Source organism: Solea senegalensis, linkage group LG12, assembly GCF_019176455.1.
Source record: "Solea senegalensis isolate Sse05_10M linkage group LG12, IFAPA_SoseM_1, whole genome shotgun sequence".
Taxonomy (NCBI): domain Eukaryota; kingdom Metazoa; phylum Chordata; class Actinopteri; order Pleuronectiformes; family Soleidae; genus Solea; species Solea senegalensis.
The window spans coordinates 4,523,657-4,530,162 of record NC_058032.1 but is presented as its reverse complement, the minus strand read 5'-3'; positions in this window follow the sequence as shown (position 1 = coordinate 4,530,162).

Genomic DNA, 6,506 nt, shown 5'->3' with positions numbered 1-6,506 from the left:
ATGATTTTTAGCAGCAACACAAGAACGTGAAAAATTAAATAGACGTTCACGTCTCATCACTTAATTAAGCACCAGGATAAGAATGGACGGATGTCAATGTAAGAAAAAAACCGTAACCCTTCATCAGGTTTGTTGGGAGTTTGTTATATTTTTTTGCCTTTGGCAACATTTTTGGACACAAACCAAAGCGTAACCGTCTGTTACCAACTCCTTCCGCCAGTCTACGTTTTATTTAAATCCGTTTTAGTTTCATCGAAGTGACCTCTCTCATTTAATTTGACAGTGCTTCAGGACCAGGTACAGGCCTCGGATTGTGCGCAAACCAAACCAAACCAAACCGAACCACTGCTTATCGTCTATTCTCTATGAGATACAAGTCAATTCATCAAAAGTGTTTCTCCTTAAAGTGAAACTGCCTTTAATTAAATTAAGGAAACATTTGTTAACAGGTTATAACGTTTGTTTCGGCGCGTGCACACTGACGCGTATTTGTGAAATTAAGTGGAACACCTGGAATACATTTGTTCAGTTGTTGTTCATCATCACTGTGCGTAAAAACGTTTCCAACTTTAACATCAGAGTGAAAAATTCCCGGTACGTATTTTTTTTGCATGCCTTAAATTATAGGTCGTTAATTTTCAGTGTTTATCTGCAGCACGTGGAGAATAAAACACGAGCGTGGTCAGACACACACTCAGCTGTGACTCTGCGCGGCTGTAAGTGGACAAACATCTGTCGGATGCTGCAGATGTGGATCATGACCTCTGCACTGCTCCGATCTCCTGCGTGGAATCTCACAGCTTCTCTGCAGCCTTCGACATCTCGCAGACTCGTAACGTTTTATTTTATTTATATATTAAGTCGTTGTTTGTTTCGTTTGTTCATTTCTCATTTTTAGTTTTGAAATGTGACTTTTCTCTCGTTTTTATCTTGATGTAGTTACAGTATATTTAATTATTAATCACAGCAGCCTTTAAAAATGAAACGAGCTTTTATTAAACAGAACGATCCAGGCATTTGGTAAATTATGTTAGCGACTGTATTATGTTAATTTATTAGTAGTAATATTATTATTATCATTATTCTGACTTTTGAACAAATGTGTTTTTAAATAATAAAAAAAAAACTCAACTCACAGAAGTTTGGCTGCTACACATGTAGATTTTGTCTTTCTTTTTTTAACCTCGTTTTTATTTTACCGTTACTCCTTATGATTATGATGATGAATAATAATATTAATATTTATGATTCCTGAGTGTGAACGTGCTGCGGCTGCATGCGTGCATGCAAAATATTAGTTTTAGACACGTGATGTAACGTGGTTTCACCGAGCTTCAACTGAAATTATGTTTTCAAACCTGAATAAAAAACAATAATATTAATAATCACAATAATCAATCGTTTCGCGCAAATGAATACTTAAGAAAATAATAATAATTGACATGCGTTTAAATGTTTTTGCACATCATTTATAAACATACACGCAGCTCTTCGGTAAATAATAATAATAAAAAGGAGATACACTCCGGCTCCAGGTCTCGTCTCAGGCTGATTTGAAGAGACTTCATCAGCGCTGCTGCTGCTGCTGCTGCTGCTGTGACCTTGCGCAAACCTGTTGCGTGCATATATTATACCATCTAGTGGCCAGTGGAAAAACCTCTTCATCCTGACATCTCCTGCCTCTGGGGTCAGGAAACAAGCTTAAGCTCAACTTGTAGTGTTGCACAAAAGAGCCTCTATTTCTCCACCACCAACACCTTATTATTAGACAAAAAAAAAACATCTTACTTCTATTAGAACATTTAAATTTAAAGTTGCATCACGTTTGAAACGAGTGTGCTGCTGCAGGGTGCCGTGTGAAAACAACACAGACTAAAAAAAAAAAAAACACTGACAGTGTCTGGATATTTTCACACACCCTGCTGTTCTTTTAGAAACCACCCAAGGCCGATGGTGGTGCATCATCATCACATAGTTTTTATTGTATAGCAGAAACAAGGTTTTTTTCCCCTTCTTCTCTCGGTTTTTATTGGCTTTTGTCCTAAAAAAGTGACCCGGTGGGCTCAGGACTTTACAGCACGCTGGGAGAAAAAGAAAAAGAGAAAAATAAATACAAGTGTCTGCCAGTTCTCCAACAGAGTGAGCCAGTGTGAGCCAGTGTGAGCCTATCACTGTGATGTCAAGCAGAGCAGCACGAGTTTACGCCGTGTTTTGGTAACCACACTGCGAGCTGCAGTAATACGCAGTAAGTAGCTGTAAGTGGCAGGAAATGTAAACACACACACACACACACAGCTTTGGTTTTTCATTCAGACAACTGCGGAGGAATCAACACGCGCGCACGCACGCACGCACGAGGAGACACTGACACGCACGCACCTGTGACCAGCCACTGTCACACAGCCCGTGTCATCACTCTCAGGTGATGTCATGTGGGTAAAAAAGGAAGCTTTGATACGACGATGTTTAAAAAAAATAATAAATTGGTAACATAATAACGTCAGACGAGCTGCACAAATGCATTTATCACATTATTATTATGTCATTTATCTATTTATGTTGTCTTTTGTACAGAAGGCAGTGGTTTCTCCAATTAAATTTATGTTAAACAACTACGATATTAATAAAAAATAAAAGAATGGAGGTAAATAAAGGACAGAAGTATTTGATGGTCATGTCCATGTTATAAAAGTTTAATTTTAACAGCTTCTTATTGTACCCTAATTATGATGGCAGTGTTCGCATGTACATCATATATATCAATTATTGCTCTTGATCTTATTTTGAAATGCACTAACTGATTCACTTGTTAAGTATAAATAAATAAATAATAAAGTCAAATTATAGCATGAAAGTATCATTAGATAGAACATATATGTGTTGTTGGGTCTATACAGTTATACCTTCTACTTAAATTTAACATCTTTTTTCACATGTAATCAGTCTTGTATAAAGCACTTTAAAGGGGATAGTTGAGTAAAAGTGCAAGTATGATACCAGAAAATGACTTTGGTAGAAGTTGAAGTCACTTAAGTACTTAAGTATCAAAAGTAATTTTCTGATATACAATGTACTTGAGTTTTATGAGTAAAAGTATTAAAAAAGTGAGCCATGGTGGTTCTGTGATAGGGCGAGCAACTGGAAGGGTGTGGGTTTAATTCCTGGCTTTGCTAGTCTATGTGTCCTCCAACTGCAACTCTTCTTCTGATTTTATTTGGTAGTAACGAGTAACAAAGATAGTTAGAGGAAATGTAGTGGAGTAAAAGTTTCTAGAAATATGAATAACAAAGTTAAGTATAGAAACGTGAATGTTGTGCTCAAGTACAGTAATGAAGTATTTGTACTTTGTGACATTACAACACTACATTTAATATTGTAATTCAGACATAATCACTGAATGAATAAGTTAAAGTAAAAAAAAAGTTAAAAGTGTTTTGTATCACATGTTTCACTTCAATAGGCTTCTCTATTATGAAACACATAAAAAAGATCAGGTTATAACTGGTGAACAGATGAAATGTAATTTACAGTGCCGGCCCAAGCCTTTATTAGGCTCTATTATTGATACAAATACCATAAATTGCAGTATAGTTGTGTTATTTACAGCCCAAAAGTGGCCTAGTATTCAAAGTATGTTCTTATTAAACTTGAATTAAACAAATAAAACTGTTTAAAGACTTTAGTTACTTTAGTTTTTTAACTTAGAACACAAGTAAATATGAGCAAACTTCATCTACTTAATAAAACCAAATAATTATTTACACTATTTAGATATCTAAATATATCTAAGTTATAGATTTCTTTAACATGTTAAATGTTACCTCTTTTTTTTTTTTACACACTATTGGGGGCCCCTTGGTGATTATGGGGCCCCACTTCTGGTTTTATATTTACAATATTCTGAAAATACAGAGCACAAGCTGTAGATGAAGAAATAATGACTAAAGCAAATATTTGGATAAAAAAAAATATAGTAGAAGCAACAAAAGTGTAACTCAAAGTCTGCTGTCAGCTTTAAAGAGTAATATTATTGAGTTATTGTGGCCGATTGAGGTGAAGCCAATTTAAACATCTGTGGCTATGTTTCTGTGTACGAAACTAAGTATATATGGATACAAGTACTTCAAAATTGTGCTTGCACTCTTATCTATGTATTTAATGATGTAATATGTCATTTTCTTTCCTATTCTTGTGTAATGGTGTAGAATTGTTAGGGATTAACTAACCCCGTAGTTTTTATTTAGCATTAAATTTTGGGGAAGATGACAGGAATTTAATTCTAAAAATGCAACTTTCTACTTTCTGCTTTGTGTGTTTCAGCTTGTTTGATATTTAAACGTAAACAGCAGAAGCAAGTTTAAATATATGGTTATTTTGTTAAGATTTATTTCTTAATTATTTGTTCTAACACCTAAACACACCGACATTTACAAAGAAGTGAAATAAAAGAGTTCAATTTTGCTTGAGAACTACGTTTTTGTGACTTTTTACAAAGTGACCATGAAGCTGAGTCATACTTACAACTGTTGTTGCACTGGAGGGCTCCCTCTACTGGTGATGACGAGGATGTGCCCTCACAGGAAAAAAAAAAAAGAAGGTGATATTATGGAAAGATGATATGTTTCACTACATAATGATCATGCCGGGAAGAGGTGGTCTGCAGCGTCTGGGGCGACACGATCCCTCGACGTCCTCAGACTCTTTGTCTGCACGCTCTCCTCCAGTGTGACGCCACGCTCGCCGAAATTCCCACCACTGTTCCCTGTGAAGAAATAAACGTAAATGGCACATTAGGTTATTATTTCATTTGCCCCCCCCTCCCCTGCCTTCTTCTTCTGTGTCTTTAAGCGAGACATCATGCTCAATGCAGCAACATGCCAGTCGCCTTGGTAACGTCTCTGTTTCCCCTCCTCTGCAGTGTATGTTTATGACAGCTCTTTAATGTTTTTTTGTGTGTGCTGGTATGAAGAAGGAGGTTCACAGCACGCCACATACTCCTCCACTCCTCCTCCTCCTCTTTCTCATGTGAGAATAGGCGCCAAATTGTGTTCAGGTGGGGCAGTACATGAGAGGGCACTGCCAAGAGTCATTTGCAATAAACGCTTCAAAAAACCCCCCATAGATTTCTCACCAAATATCACATGATGCACCATGATAGCACCCTTAACCAACCTCAACATTGGGAAAGTGGAAAGGGCGGTGGGGGGGTTTACTGCCAACTTTAAGTATGCTTTTAGTCCCCTCAGTTACAATTGAACCCTCTTTCCAAAGGGAAAAATTACCCTTGCATGCGATGCAGCACTAAATAGAAGAACCCCTGGGAGCGAAGGAGGCTTAACACAGTAAATGGAACCAAGAGACGAGCAGAGAAGCAAGTTCCTCCGTCTCTTGGAAGAAATTCAAAGCATCCCAGCAATGGCTGCAGACACGGGAGCAGGAGCTGCTGTGGAGGATGAGGAGGAGGAGGAGGCCGCCTGTTACAGTCCAATTAATGTGTGTAGATAGTGCACAAGTGATTTATAGTTTATTTTTCAGCTCTGCTGTGCTGACAAGTGAGCTTCCAACCGCTTCTGGCACGCAACAGATAAAGCACGCAGCTCAAGCACATCATGAAAGGCTGTCTTGCTCAGGTCTGAGAGGCCTTTCACTGCCTCCTCACGGCCCCTGCTGCTGGTCTCCTTTCTCCTCCAGCACACGCTTAAATAAAGATGTCCCTCAAAAGACGCCGGGCCCTTTCACCAGGCTCCGTGTCACGTAGGAAAAAAAAAAAACCTTTTGAACAGCAGTTCAGTTGATGTAGTTATGAAAACTTTAAGGACCATTTAGAAATTCTTGAGATATTATGGGCCCCCTTCTTTTCACACAGTGAAGTAGCTGTCATTGACAACTGCAGCTGCAGCTCCTGAAGTGGGGCTGCTCGGCGATTGTGGACGTTCACCGACGACAGATTTGTCTCTGTGACGGCTGCTTAAAGTTAAAAGAGAGAGAGACAGGAATATGGACAACTGATGAATCAAATCATTTACTCATTCAGAACTCTGAATGAGTACAAGGGAGTTTTTTTTGATAATAAAAGAGAGGAAAGCAAAAGCTGCAAGCAGTCAATGTTCTTCACACTTGTTTTTACTTATAATTCAAACTATTAATCAGAAAATACTTGACTGCATCATGTATAATTCATGCCATAATATCACATTGTCTATGTTTATGTCGGTCATGTCTTTCCAGCCCATCCAAACATAACTTTGCATAATATATAATAATAGCATAATAACCTATAAACAACAAGATCTCCAAATGTTTCCCTTCGTTAGTATCGTTTTACAAAATTTCTTGAGAAAAATAAGTGCAATTTCAACAATATTAGGCAAACTTTACCATTCACACATTCAACTTACAGATCACAGGGGATCGACAAAGGCAATAAACATTTAGTCTCAGGTCTCTGAAACTGACAAAATATAGTATTTCACATTAGGATTCGACTGTAAACATACTGTGAAATT